This window comes from Mytilus californianus, unplaced genomic scaffold, assembly GCF_021869535.1.
Source record: "Mytilus californianus isolate M0D057914Y unplaced genomic scaffold, xbMytCali1.0.p SCAF_17, whole genome shotgun sequence".
Taxonomy (NCBI): Eukaryota; Metazoa; Mollusca; class Bivalvia; order Mytilida; family Mytilidae; genus Mytilus; species Mytilus californianus.
Genome location: NW_026262659.1, coordinates 3,695,137 through 3,711,400, shown reverse-complemented (window position 1 = coordinate 3,711,400; position 16,264 = coordinate 3,695,137). Strand labels below are relative to the sequence as shown.

Sequence of the window (16,264 nt, the reverse complement as noted above, 5' to 3'; positions counted from 1 at the left end):
TTTTCGAATCAATTTTTCAACTTAGCCATTTAAGAGAAGATAACTCTTATATCAAAAATTTCATACTGGAATGATAGTGAAATTTTCATTTTTTACTTGTATTAATAAAACAAGTTCGGTGACACCATTTTTTATTTTTATTTTCTCAAAGCATATTATAATACCTATTTTCTCATATTTTCTCTCAAAATTCTATCTCATAGATTTCTTTTTATTAACAAAAATGAAGTTTTTTATGAACAATTTATGCAAATTTGGGCAATTTTGCACAACTCGTAGCTTGAAAAATAGCACGGTGACCCATACTTTTTATCATATATGAAAAAAAGCATAGTTAAACCTTCATTTCGGCAAAGTATAAGAAAATTCTATCTGAGGAAATATATACCGATGAGTCACCTTAACAACAATTGCAACAATGTACGAAATTTCTGATGAATAAGTTAATTTGCTAACAACATTTTAAAATTGAAAAATTGTTCAAAGTTCTATAAAAATTCATTATCATTTCTTTTCAGGAGCTGCTCAATCTGCAATATGAAACAGTATGTTTATTTTTTTACTTGTATTTGATTGAAAGAAAAACAACCAAAGTCCATTAAGAAGTATCTCGACAAAAGTAAAGGAAAACTGCAAACAAAAACACATACAAGCTGACTACAAGCTGACTGGATTATTGTTTCCTGCATTTGTATGAATTGAAATTAAGCTTGGCCGGACTTGGCTTTTTTATTTGATAAGTTAACGTTTGTATAAGTTGTGGTTTTCAAAAGGTTGGCACCAACAACACCGAAGAGACATTTATTGTCAAAATGCGCATCTGGAGGAGTTAAATATGTACCTTTAGTGATATTAGAAATGTTATTATTTATTGTAAAATATGAATTATGGACAATAGCGTTGTCAAAGTAAGGGATTCTGAAACGGTAAATTCGTATTTCTTGTTGTTTGTTGTAGTTTGCAACAAATGCTTATCCTTTCAACATACAGCTTTCACCGTTAGCCAGTCACGAGAATCGGACTAATTTCGCTCACTTGTTGTGCCTTAACCTATCCTATGATATTGGATCTGACAAAGCTACTAGTGTAATAATTGACTAGCTCGAAAAAAGATAATTAGTCTTGGAGATTGTATTAATTTAAAACATTAAAGCAAGTCAAAACGGTAAAATGATTTTTCTCGAGCCTGCGACTTTTGTCGCAAAAGCAAGACATGGCAATCCTGCATTCCATCGTCGTCGTTGTCGTCGTCGGCGGCGGCGGCGTCCACAAATATTCACTCTGTGGTTTAAGTTTTTCAAATTTAAATAACTTTCTTAAACTATCCTGCATTTCAACCAAACTTGGACAAAAGCTTGTTTATGATCATAAGATAGTATCCAGAAGTAAATTTTGTAAAAAAATCCTGTTTATCCGTATTTTTCTGCCAGTTAACATTACATTCACTCTGTGGTTAAAGTTTTTCAAATTTGAATAACTTTCTTAAACTATCTTAGATTTGTACCAAACTTGGACAGAAGCTTGTTTATGATCATAAAATAGTATCCAGAATAAAATTAAAAAAAAAAATCCTGTTTATCCGTATTTTCCTCATACATGTCATATATGGACTTAGTTTTTCTCTTAGATGCATGCTTTTTTTTATTAGTTGTTAGTGGCTTTGAACTAGCTGTCAGTAACTGCGAGTACTCTCAGATCTGTACGTATTGTCTTTTTGTTGTTTGGATGTACAAGTACCCGGCCACGTCCACTTGTATTTGTAGTATTTGTATTTTTATCCATCTGATGAGTTAAGCCTCTTTCAACTGATTTTTATTGTTCGTTCTTATGCTGTACTGTTACACCACTGTCCCAGGTTAGGGGGAGGGTTGGGATCCCGATAACAAGTTTAACCCCGCCACATTCTGTATGTATGTGTCTGTCCCAAGTCAGGAGCCTGTAATTCAGTGGTTGTCGTTTGTTTATGTGTTACATATTTGTTATCGTTCATTTTTTGTACATAAATTAGGCCGTTAGTTTTCTCGTTTGAATTGTTTTACATTGTCATTTCGGGGCCTTTTATAGCTGACTGTGCGGTATGGGCTTTGCTCATTGTTGACGGCCGTATGGTGACCTATAGTTGTTAATTTCTGTGTCATTTGGTCTCTTGTGGATAGTTGTCTCATTGGCAATCATATCACATCTTCTTTTCTTATATTAGTTTTTCTGCCAGTTAACATAACATTCACTCTGTGGTTAAGGTTTTTCAAGTTTTGATAACTTTCTTAAACTATCCTGGATTTGTACCACACTTCGACAGAAGCTTGTTTGTGATCATAAGAGACTATTCAAAAGTAAATTTTGTTAAAACAAAATCCTGTTTATCCGTATTTTACTTATAAATAAGTTTTTCTGCCAGTTAACATTACATTCACTCTGTGGTTAAAGCTTTCAAAATTTTAATAACTTTCTTAAACTATCCTGGATTTGTACCAAACTTGGACAGAAGCTTGTTTATGATCAAAAGCTAGTATCTAGAAGGAAATTTTGTACAAATGTATTTCCTGTTTTCCCGTATATTACTTATAAATGGCCTTAGTTTTATTCCAGGTACATTACGTACAGTCTGCAGTTAAAGTTATTAAACATTTATTAGATTCATAAACCTTATTGGATTTTTACCAAACTTGAACAGAACTTCTTACAATCAAAAGATAGTATCTAGAGGAACATTTTTAATAATTTTTCCCCATTTTTGTTGAGCCTGCGACTAACAGCAAAAGTAGGCGAGACACTGGGTTCCGCGGAACCCTTACGAATTTTTCATTTGAAAATTATCTTCCAAAATAGTTTTCTATAAGTAAACTGCTATTATTTCGGTGCTCCGTTACTGTATTTACTCTAGGGGCATGTAAAATATATCTAAAGATAATGTATGTTTGTATGATGTAAAACTGTTTTACATTTGTAGAGCGTATGAGAACATTACAGAGACGCACGGTAACTAAAACCACATAATAATGCAGCTGACAATTGGCCATGTAGTGATTGATCCGACCAGTTTTATATGTTGAGACTATAGGAAGTTGTATGTGAATACTTGTTATTTTGTTTTATTGTTAAGTCTATTGTAATCATGTAGCTAGGAAAACAGACAAGTGACAATTATTTGTATTGACATCAAGAAAAGTAAATTATTTATAACTTTAAATCTCATTTATTTACCAATAATAAAATGTATAAGAATGAAAAAATAAAAATATAGTATAGTAATGTAACATATTTTTTGGAAAAGGGATAAACCAAATTTTTATTTTATTTGTGATGTTTTATTTCTGTGTGGCTGTACATTACAAATCTTTGAATTTTACCTAATGAAACAATAATGTACAAATTCTTATAACACAGGGAAACATTCTGTCAATAATTATGTATGTAGGAATATAGTCCTTTCCTTTTCTTTTCTAATCTGTTGTTTTTTTTTCATTTGTTTCCAAATAAATATTCATACTCATTTAGTATCCAATAATATGTTGATGAATATATAATTCGTCATTGCATGTAAAAAAATAAATGACTTTTTTACTGATTATTTGTGAATTGCATTGAAATATTCACATCGTTGGTATGCGATCAGTTTCGGTTCGTCAAACTCCTATCTATAAAAAAATAAGGAGATGTGGTATGATTGCCAATGAGACAACTATCCACCAAAGTTCAAATAAAGTTGATGTAAGCAATTATAGGCAACCTATCTAGTATATTGTAACTTTGAATTAGAAATAAAAAAATATATAACATTTATGACATTAACACACCGAATCTTTAAGGTATCGTATCCTTAAAATAGAAACTTGTTGAACTGCATGTAATAGTTCGGTTATTATATGCTTATCCACTACATGTTTTCCACAACGGTTAATTGACACCATTTTGCTTATTATTATCTCAATGATTGTAGTGAGATTTTGTAAACAGATGTTTTATTTTGGTATACTAAATTAATGAAAAATAAAGATATTGCTGAATGAACTATATTCTGTTCTATGTTCCTAGGTAGAGGAAACGCCCGACTGTTACATAAGTTATCAGATCTGTGCTTAAATAAAAACAAGTCCTTAACCAATCCAAACATCTCAATACAATTCCTAAGATACAATTCTCCTTTTCTTGTAACAGCATATATCTTCAGAGATGTTTAAATATAAACGAGAACTTAAGCAATCCAAACATCTCGATATTAACTCTAGGACACAATCTTCTATTTTTGTAACAGTATATATCTTCAGAGAATCGAAATAAGATCTCATTATCTCATCATTTAATACATACATTGTATATTTTCATATTCTTAAATATTTGAAATAGTCGGTCAATATTACTATTAATTTCGCTTTGAACCAAACTATGTAGGCAAATACCTATTTTATTATTACTTCAATAATTCAATAATACACGCATAGATGTATCGGTAAGAAATAATTGATTTGATGATGTAGTTTCACCTTGTGTTTCGGCTTAGGTTTATATTACCTAGGCATAATCCTCATCAGGTACCCTAGCCTTACAGCAAAATGATAAAAATAAACGAAATTTCTGGTATGCAATTATGGGTGTTTTTTTTTTAAATAGTTGGTTTGCTGTGCTATCATTCGAAATTAAGTGCCAGTGTTTTCTTAAAGTTTTTCCCAGTTGTTTAAGTCTCGGATTATATTTTGTTATAAAGCATAAAGGTGGTGATTTCCCTTTATATATTGCTTTGTACCGTAATGTACTTTCCCTTGTTTTTCTCATTGTTGTCGTTATTATGGGATCAATTTCGTCTGCAACATAACCCCGTTTCTAGAGTTTTTCTCTGAACAATTTTATTTGTGATTCTATGTCCTCTACATTATTAGATGACCGAATAAATCTTATAATTTCTCCTGTAATAAAACCTTTGAATACAGACGATGGGTGGGATGATGATCAATGCAGGTATTGGATAAAATTTGATATCTAAGATTCTATTTGTAATAATTCCTTTTCCTTTGTACACAGTTACATCTACAAATTGAACGTTTGTCCTTGAGGTTTCATATGTGAACTTAATGAGTGGATGAACGTTGTAAGCTATTTCGAAAAAGTCAAGCAATTCATTTGATTTCCGGCAAATAACATAAAGCCGTCATCCCTATATACTGACAAGCGTATAATTTTTAAAGCGTGTGTAAATTCTCCTAGTATTTTAGAGATGATTTCAAAGATTCTCAAGTCTGTTAAGCTTGTCGACATAGTGACTCCCATGGGAACACCAACTATTTGTTTATAAATCACGTTATCAAACTCAAATTCATTGTTTTCTAGTGTAATTCTTAGTAATTCCAGAAATTCATTCCTTGGTGGGAGTGGGATTGCATATTTATATGCTATAAAAGTTTAGGCCACGCTCAGTACACAGCCTGAATTATTTCTTCGTGACTCAGATTTGTGTACATACTACTAATGTCAATTGTAGCTAAAATTACATTATCAGGTGCCTCTATTCTTTTAATTTTGTTAATGAAGAACATCGTATCTTGTGTAAATGTTCATAATTGATGTTGATGTCAATGTTGTGAATTTTAGGTAATAAATATAATCTGCCAACTTGAATTTTTTCGACTTTTGTATCTAAAAGATATCTCAAGGATATGTCATCTAGGTGTGATTGTACATGTAATATCTTTAATTTACTTTCTATTAGATGGTAAATCTCCGTAGAGTGTGATATTGCAATTTGTTCGTAATGTATTCCATCGTTAAGCTCAGCTAACGCTTGTTCAACATAATTCTTTTTATCAAGAATTACTGTTTATGAGTTTTTATCAGCTTTTTTAATTACTATTTCTTCATTTTGTTTCAGTGACTGTAATGCCATTCTTTCTGATTTTGTTAAGTTATCCTTGAATTTCTCCAAGTGTATTCTTCCTAATTTAGTTTTAGTTGCAAATATATAATTTTCTATAGCTGTATTAGCAAAGCTTGGTGTATATCCTGATTTCATAGTAAAAGGATGATTATTTATGACATTTTCATTGCCGTAGAACAGAAATTAAAGTCTCATTTTGCGTGCCAATTCGTCAAAGTTTTGTAAAAAATTACGCTTGATGTTCTTTTCAGCAGGGGCAGGTATAAATTTTAACCATTTAGCTAATAATGATATTTCAGAGTCGCTTGGTTCTGTTTTAGAAAATATTTCAATACATTGTCTAGATAGTTCTATCTTTCTTGTGTGTTTATTTTTTCTCTATTTAAGTCACGTTTGTTTTTAAGATGTGTGCGAAGTTTTCCTTTGTATTTCCTTTCCTTGTTGTCTTTAGTTTCTCACGTTAATTTGTTTACGTTTAGTAGTAAATTCAAATGACCTTTTAACAGGCAATTATAAATAAGATGGATTCTATCTTACTGATCACTGTCTCTATTGGAGAGATAAGTGTTGCAGTAGTTGTTACAATAATTAAACTCTATTGGAGTGATTAATATGCATTTGATTGACTAGATAATAAATCCCTATTGGAGGGATTAATGTGTAATAATATGCGAAATATTAAATCTCTATTGGAGGGAGTCATGTATGCATATGTGTTGCAGTTAACAGTAACAGCTTTAAAAGTATTCCGAAGGACATATTTTTAAGAAATGGAATACCATCGAAACCGTCATGCGCTCACACTCTGCATTCTAATTGGTTATTAATTTTCGGCGTCCTATTGAATTCCCAAATACATTTGTTAGAACCGCCCCTATAGTTGTAAGATTAGCTAATTGATACATACGTATTTTTTGTATAAAAATCTATGAATCGATTTGAGACAACTATCAATAAATCAATGCCAATAATTGATTCTATAGATTTATCAGCTTTACAGTAACTGCGATACATATTTTACTTTCAATACAATAAACAATAGCAATTAACCCTTTGTTCGTTAGCAATACGGCATATTACAGGTTACACATTATATTTTGAAACAAACATATTCGCTCGTGTCTAGTTTAATAAATAAGTAAGATGTTTTCAGTATTTGAAACTTTATAATTACTAAGGATAAAAGGATAACATTCTGCAATTTAAACCATTAAGTCAAACCTGCAATCACAGTCAAAAGTATCTAATTATTCACAATAGTTAATTATAATTCCGCACACTATTATTGCAATTTATTCACTATATCAAAAGTCTTAACGACGTCCTCGGCGTCCCCCACAACCACCTATAAAATTCTTACGTTCATACCGGGTTCCTTTATCACCAATCATTTCTTTGAGTTCATCCAGTTCTTGTTTAATACCTCCAATAGTGTTAGTTTCCTTTGAAGTACGACGGCTTGAACTAGTTTCTTTCAGCTCTTTAATTTCCCCTTTCAATTTGTTGATTTCCGTATTCTCGCTGTCCGTTCCATTATTCCTGTATTTTTTGGCCCAATTTTCTTGTAGCCTTTAAATTCTTTCGTTAAACTTCCTTAATGTAGTATGTCCTCCTGGTCTTTTAATATACATTTTTTCAGTAGCTTCGTTCCAAAGTTTTTGCATGTCAGCGGTAAAATTATCAAACTGTTCTTTAGTCGCTTCAATCATTGTTGTACGAAGTGTCTGGCGCATTGTTTTTGTGAATGCGGTCATCTTATCTTCGAAAACGCAGAGGCTTCTTCAGATCCAAATTTTGGCGCAAATGTTGCTGCACTTATTCTAGCATATATAGGGAGGTTATCCCCTTCGTATTTCCTTAGATCTCTCAACAGGTTAGCAATATAGTTCCTTTTTTCCAAAATTCTCTCTATTTTCCCAGATATTCACTGATCACTTTTTCTCCTTTAATTTGGTCGCCCTCCATTCTTTCAAAATTGAAATTGATTGGGATAATTTTGACAGTATTTTCCGGTTCATTGTTCTCCTCCTTCATTTTTTGGCTCATCTCCATAATTTCAGTAGCTATTTCAGTATCCGATTCCGTATTTTCTTGTGTTGTATTAGTCTCTTTATTGTCAATTTTCTTTAACGATAGCTTTTTCTTGTCCATTACTTGAAATAGCTGAGTTACTTTGTTAAGTTGGTAGCGCTGTATGAATTATGCATATGGTTATCATATACTGACCTAAATTCTTATTTTTACTGAACTCTCTCTTGGAAACATTTTATTGTTTTAGACATTTTTTTTACGAACTGTTATTTAAACAGCTATAAATTTGTCATTGCTGCCATGCAAGGTGCACATTTGTACTTAAATATTATCTAAGTGAAAGACAGACAAGAAACAGAAAGATGATTCACCAAATTTAGGAAACCCCAGTATTTTTCTCGTTTAATTACAAAGGCTACTTAGGTGCTTCAAGTGCAAGTTAACCCTTTCTCCTAGTGAACTAATGCATTTATATAGCATATTTGATAGATTTGAATTTTAATCTCAGGGGTTATACTAAGATTATTTGGAAATCACTAAGCGCAAAGCAAGGCAATACGAAGGTAGGAGCTACGTGGGTGAAGCGGAGGCTTCGTGCATACAATGTTTGAATAAAAACGAGTCCTTAACCAATCCAAACATCTCAATACAATTCCTAAGACACAATTCTCCTTTTCTTGTAACAGCATTTTTCTGCAGAAGTGCCCCAGAATTTTCAATTATTCTTATCAAAAATGATAATTGATAAATTATGAAGTTAATAAGAAATTTAGGTTTCAAATCCCTAGGGCAAATTTTACGATAGATGCATTTGACTATACTTTTTTGATTTGTTTTGATCATGTACTTTCTCACGTTTCCACTTTTTTAAAAATCCTTGGCATTCAGATGTTGAGGGTTGGGCCTTCCTGATGAAGACTAAAAACCTGCTATTTTCGTTTACTACCACTATGTCGATAACGCTGCTGATGGACGGTTAGTCCCCGAGGAGATCTGCTTAATAGCCAGTGCTTCCAGTTGATCTGATTCATAACAGCTATTTTAAAATTCTGTGTTGATAAATACAGAAATAATTAAGGACTAAGGTTCCATTTGCCTCAACCAAAGTTGACCCTAGAAGCATTTGGCTATGCCTTCTAGGTCTCTTTTGGCCATTACTCTCATAACGTTTCGACGTATTTAAAACATCCGTGGATTTTTAAAAATGTTTAGGTTTGAGCGTCATGATGAAAGTAAATCCAGAAAAAATGATCCGGGCGAGCGAAATGTATCACGCGTTATTTTTATTTATCATTACCAAATGGGAAACAGCGAAACTTAGTAATTTCTTCGCTTGCATTTCCCATTATATTTAGTTGAAAGGGGTTGCTGCTCACAAGGAAGCTTTTAAACCACGAGTTCCAGTGGTGAATTTGAAATCATCCCTTCGTAAATTTACGGTTGCGATCACGAGTTGGTTGACCATTATGGAATATATGTTTCACAGATGACGACGTCTATGTGACCAACTTATTAGACGGATTTGTACTTACATGAGTAACACGACGGGTACCACATGAGGATCAGGATCTACTAGGATGACCCCCGCTGTTTGGTTGGGTGCGTGTTGCTCAGTGTTTAGAGTTTTCTATGTTTGTACTGTTGCTTGCCCTTGGTCCTTTGTTTTTTGTCATGATGTTGTCAGACTATTTTCGACTTATGAGTTTAAATGTCCCTTTGGTATCTTTCGTCCTTCTTGTAAACTTGACTGAAAACAAAAACGGATTTGAAATCTGTATAATATGTCACAATCACCTATCAGCAATTCCAGGATGGGTCCTTATCCGTCGTGTTACTCATTGAAGTACAAATTCACAATCACCTCTCTGCAATATCTGCTCATTGATGTCTAAAATCGACGATTGCCTCCGACGACGAACAACAACAACAGGTTTTGGTATTTTGTTTTACTATCTAATATCTATATGAGTTGTATTAAAGCCCTTTTTTTTTCATTTGATAAGGGACTTTCCGTTTAAAATTTTCCTTTCAGTTCGGTATTTTTGGTATTTACTTTTCAAAATCTCATCCCGTAAGCATTTGATTTGATCGGACATATGTGCGGATGGACGGACAAAGCAAATACCATGTGTTTTCGGATTGGGTTGTTTGTGTATTTGTTGTTATTGTTGGAGGGGGAGGGGGGATAAGTCTGATTCGATAAAGTCACAATCGAGGCAAAGAGGAAACGATTATTTGGTAGAAATACATTTTTCGATGAATTCTCGGTAATAAAAAAACAAAACCAATGCATCCATTTAGAAAAAATCTGTACACATCAAAACAAATGTTGGATGTGTAAGCAAGAAATTGCGTATGTAATAAATCAGGTAGATTGAAAACAGTAACCTCATCTATTGTTTAATGCTGATGACTTAGATTTTAATAACATGAAAAGAGGTTACATAGACCATAAGGAAGACCGATATCATCCAGCGTTTGGCAAATGATAATTCTATATTTTGTTATATATGCAGAACATATTGGATTGTACCATTCAGACTCTATTGTGCAGGAAGAAGGGTCTAAAAAAAACGGTGGACAAAACTATTTGTTTCTGTAAGTTTGAAAATACACATCACGTGATATATTGCAATCAGACGCGGGCATTTAATCAATCGTTATTCTGTCAAAAATATCTAATCCTGTTTCTGTTTCTGATTTTATTTTGAAGTGCTAGCTCACTTTTAAACTCTTCAGTGCTACCAAACTGAATGGTTCCAAGTTCATCCATCAACTATTGTAAACTAGTAAAACAATAACAAACTATCATGTATTTACATTATTGATACATAAATAATTTTATTCATAAAACAAATTTGACTTGTGCGCTTTTCTTCTTTTGAAACACCATTTGACTCCTCCGGATGTATTTGAGTTGTAACAAAATCCTTTAGTCTCACAAGCTTTTTTTCTAATTCCTTCCCAGCAACACTCCATTCTATAGTTTGGAAGTACGCCACGTTCACCGAAATAATGTACAATGTTTATAAGGATGCCTTTTTATCAAACTGTACTTCATTTTAAGGGTAACACTAAACTCATGTAATACCATTCATTTACCTTTATGTTAGGTACATGCCGAATCAATTAGCATAACTATCAAGCTAAATAAGTCAGAAATATAATAAGCCTTGGCAAGTTGGATTCTTTTTAGTATATAAACTGCATCTTCAGTATCGAGAGTGAACGACTTGCTAATGACGGTTTTTATTCTTTACTCATGCGTAAGAAAAATTTATTACGTTTGAAAATAACAAAGCTTAAAGTCGATAGCTTAAAAATGGACTATTGAATAAGAGATCTTTTCAGTGTGTATGTTTTTTACATAATAAAAGTACATGATTAATTTCTTGTTTATTGCCTTTCTAAAGCACTATTTGACTTCTAGCTCTGAATTAAATCATAGCAGCAATCTCTGCATTCAAACTCTTTTTCTAATATTCCGGTCCATCCATACTCCTCTCGGTTAATAAGAGTTACATTGCACTCATGTAATACATCTGTCGAAAATATTATTTCAGATCATTATTTGTTTCAAAAGTATACTAAAATACAGAACTTCAAGGTAAACTCAAAAGGGGAAGTCCATAAAAACTGACAAAATCACACTTTATCAAACAACGGAACGAATGAAAAACAACTGTCATAATCCTGACTTGGTACATGCATTTTCAGAAGAAAATGGGGAGCTAAACCTTGTTTTATAGCTAACTAAACCTCCATTCTTATGACAGTGGTTTATATTTCAGTTATATTCACCAAATTGGGAGAGCAACCCAAACAGAAATAAAAGGTATCTCTAGATTTAATGAAAGAGTTTATTGATTTTTGAAATTGTTTCACTCCTTTAGTCGAAATAGAGAAGTTGATAAAACCTTTTTGAAATCATGTTATAGGTAGAAATACTTATATCCATAACACATTTATAAACAATAAGTATCCTTGCAATCGATGCCATTTAATTGGATACGTGTTTGCTCTGTATTTCAAAGCAGCTTTGAAACTATATTGAAATTTCGATATTGAAAAAAGTAAAATAGCAAAAATACCGAATTCCAAGGAAAATTCAAAACGGAAAGTCCTTTATCAAATTGCAAAATCGAATGCCCAAACACATCAAACGAATGGAAAACAACTGTCATATTCCTGACTTGTACAGGCATTTCCTTATGTAGAAAATGGTCGATTAAACCTGGTTTTATAGCTAGCTAAACCTCTCACCTGTATGACAGTCGCATAAAATTCCATTATATTGACAACAATGTGTGAGCAAAACAAACAGACATAATAAATAAAATTGTCAAAACTGGGGTACAGCAGTCAACATTGTGTTATAATCTTAATCATTATAAAAACAAATAACTATTTAAACAGGAAAAGCTAAATCCCATATAGACACTCTATAGCCAAAGTACATTAGCAAATATGAAAGACAAGAATACAAAAAAAAAAGTCAATAGTACAATAACACAATGGCGGGATGTATAAATTCCGAGCCACGCTAAAAGTATACTACAAAAATGGACTAAACAGTTAAGGTTAAAAATATACAAAGACAAATAAAAAGAACACTATAACATGTTATTAAAATGACAAACAACGTTAGTACCTAGAATCAAGACCATCATGTATTTATTGTGAAATTGAGACGTTCTTTGACTTAGCCCAGGTTCATCAACTTACTGCTTAGACACTGGTGACGTTTTCTAAAATCAGAGTAGCAGCTGCAAGCTCTTGAATACCGAATGAGTTGGAAAATGTATATCCCATATGCAGGTGAAGCTGGTATATTGCTCCTATTTCCTATATGGGGGAAATTTATAATTTCAAAACTAATATCGTCTCGTTTGTCATAGATTCTGGTACTAAGAATACTGCTTATGTCAAATTCAAGGTATAAGTCTACATATGAGGCGGAGGAAGCCGTTTCTGTTGTTTCTTTAATTTCTAGTTCTGAACGGTATCCCCAAACATAATGAATGAATTTGTACCAGAATAACAAAACATATCTATTAACACCAGGTAATATTTGGAAGGACATTTTTTCAGATAAGCGTGTTAAACATATTTGATTACCATATATCTTATCTGTATCAAGAGGTTGAAGATACCAAGGGGTATTCAAAACTTATATGTCAAAGGTAAAACTGACAGGGTAATGGCAAAAGATAGGAAGACCAATATTTGAATTATGAACTAGAAAATAAAATGACCGTCATTGAATTCTTAATTTACTGTCTGAATTTATAATATTAAGGACGACAACAAACAGACAGACAGCTATATGTTAACTGCATGAACGATATCTTTTTGGTACAAAACACATCACCTATTATGGTGAATTAATATTTTAATTACTTCAAATTGATATTTTGAAAGAAAGGCGAAAGATACCAAAGGGACATTCAAACTCGTATGTCGAAAAAAAAAAAACCGACAACGCCGTGGCTAAAAAAGAAAAAGACAAACAGACAAGCAACAGTACACAAAACACAAAACACAACATAGAAAACAAAAGACTCCGTTCGAAGAACAAGCACGTAGTTTTCATTCATTGCTAGAAAATAGCAAAACTTGTGTTTTAAGCAATATCTGAAATCCGCATATGACTAAGCATACTATACTTAAGATACTAAGCATTTATAGACTGCTTTCAGGAGACCCAGGGAACTCAATGATAAACAACTATGATCTCAAGATAAATACCCAATCAAAACAATCAATAGTATACAAAACACTATATATAAAAATAAGAAGATGTGGTATGATTGCCAATGAAACAAATTTTCACCAGAGACCAAATGAAGTAGAAGTTATAAACGATTGGTCACCATATGGCCATCAACAAAGAGCAAAATTAATACCGCGTAGTAAGCTATAAAAGGCCCCGAATGACAAATGTAAAACCATTCAAACGAGAAAGTTAACGGCCTGATTTATGTGCAAAAACAATTAACGATAAACAATATAGTAGGGTGCTCAGTGTCCAAAAAGTCCTCTAGTTAACGAGTTGAAGTTAATGGAATAACACACGGCTAATTTGTTTTGCAAATTATAGGAAAATCATTATAGTTTACAATCATGAATGTCGTCGTAACTTCCCGTGGTCACGCTTTTCTAAATTTCGTGTTTTATTGGGTACCCCCATATACCGTATTGTACGGGGAGTCTTCAACATGACAAATAAAATTATTGCGCACTTTGTTGGTGGTTGAAATAGTACTTATAATATAGTTTATATATTAAATATATCATATAACGAAAGCGGAAAGTATGTAAGTGATTTTAGTATAACTATTTCAGCATTTTAGTAAGACTAAAATTTTACCCGAAATGTACCACATTTTCATTGAAAGCAAAATTATTATGTGAATCATCGCGATATTTTTTTACTCTGATTAAAGCAATAAGACACAGTAAATGTGTGTGCCTAAATGTGTGTGAAATAGAAGTCGTTTTGAAGAAATTAGCAATTGAAAACACAAATTAAGTCAACATTTTGGCATTGATTAAACACGGATTATCTCATGCCATTAATCATTTTGTTGCGTATACTATTAGGTCATTAACAAGGACATTGGTCACTCACTACATTTCTCATTTTTCTAGGTGTGTGGTTGATTTATTTGTTTTGAATAGCCAGTTAACTTTGTAGATTGTTATGTTTTTCAGAGGAATATATTTTGTGTCTGTTTTTCAAAACTTTAAACTTTCTATTGAATATATTTTTGTGTTATATTGTAGTATAAGAATCAAATCGGTCAGTTTCGTTTCACATTCGGAATATGGCACATCAAGTCTATATCAAGTTTATATGTTATGGTCTTGCGTGATATTTTCTACCTAAACCTCCCTCGGTGTGAACGACAACAAAAATGTTCCACCGTTTGTGCTATAAATCATACACCAGCAGACACAACTGTAGTAATTTCAAAGCTGAATTGGCAATAGATTTGTACGAGCGAACCACTGAAGCCAATGACCTATATGTGTCAAGCATGCATGTTCAATCTATCTACAATGTTTCGGATTGGAATGATTATTTTCGGTGATAATAATACAATTAAAAAAGATCGGTAGTTTAAAATTGTAAAATCTGCTATAAAAGGCCCCGACAAGACAATTTATGAAACAATACAAATGAAAAAAAAAAATATCGGTCTCATTTGTGTGAACAACAAAAAACAGATACAACATACAGCGACCAACGACAATCACTAAATTGCAGGCAATTGATTTTGGACAGACACATACAGAACTTGGAGGGGTTAAACATGTTTATGATTTGTAGACCCTCCCCTTACCTAGACAATGGTATAACAATACAACATAAGAACTATCTGCAAAAAAAAACCAGTTGGAAATGGCTTGACTCATCAAATCAGCTTGAAGCACAAAATCAACTAACATGAAGACAAAAGACACAAAGTACCGAACTAAAAGTACTCTCCGTTAGGGTACGACATTTTATATTCGGGAAAAGGGGGCGGGATAGGACCTGATGGCAGAATTTTTTTTTTTCGGATTGACAATTTTTTTTCATTTGTTGCTATGCATTTTTTTTTCCGCGGAAATGCTGCGCGAAAATTTATTTTCACTTTTTACATATTCGTATCCTCAACTATCCTGCATTTCATGTTGCAGAGTATTCATTTTCATCCTGTCTTGTGCAAAATCATTTATTTTCAGTTCATACCAGGCCAAGTTATTCACTTTTAAAATCCTCCTCCCGCTTCCCACCCCTATTTTGAAATCAAATGTCGTCCCTTACTGAAAGCTAATGAAAGGGTGTCATCAATAGTCTGAGAAAAGTATGATCATAAACATAATTACCGTAAAAACTACAGGTACAGCAGGCTTCACTTACTGACTGAATTATGTCGGAAGTCTCAGAGAAAAGAATTATACATTCTTTATATGCCTGTCCCAAGTTAGGATCGAGCCGGTTTTTGAGTGGTTGTCGTTGGTTCATGTCTGTCGTATTTGTTTTTCCTAAATTGTTTTGTTATGAATTAGGCCGCTAGTTTTCTCAAATGAATTGTTTTATATTTTTCATATCGGGATCTTTTATAGCCGATATACGGTATGGGTTTTTCTCATTGTTGAAAGCCGTACGGTTGCCTATAATTGCTTACTTCCATTTCATTTGAACTTTGATAGACAGTTGTCTCATTGGGAATTATATCACATCTCCTTATTTTTATGTCATACAACAAGTATTTCATAAAATTAACGTTATCAATGTTCCATGTAAACGAGGAAAAGATCAGATGAGCTCTGCCATAAAGACATGTACATCGTGCAATCATTCCATACACACAA

At 32.6% G+C, this 16,264-nt stretch overlaps 1 long non-coding RNA gene across 1 annotated transcript; it reads left to right on the top strand.

Moving 5' to 3' along the window:
- The first annotated feature begins 515 nt into the window (after positions 1–515).
- LOC127726251 (uncharacterized) lies at positions 516–3,493 on the top strand. The gene is made up of 2 exons (XR_007993421.1): positions 516–545; positions 2,951–3,493. It is a non-coding gene; the product is annotated as an uncharacterized LOC127726251 (long non-coding RNA).
- The last annotated feature ends 12,771 nt before the right edge of the window (positions 3,494–16,264 follow it).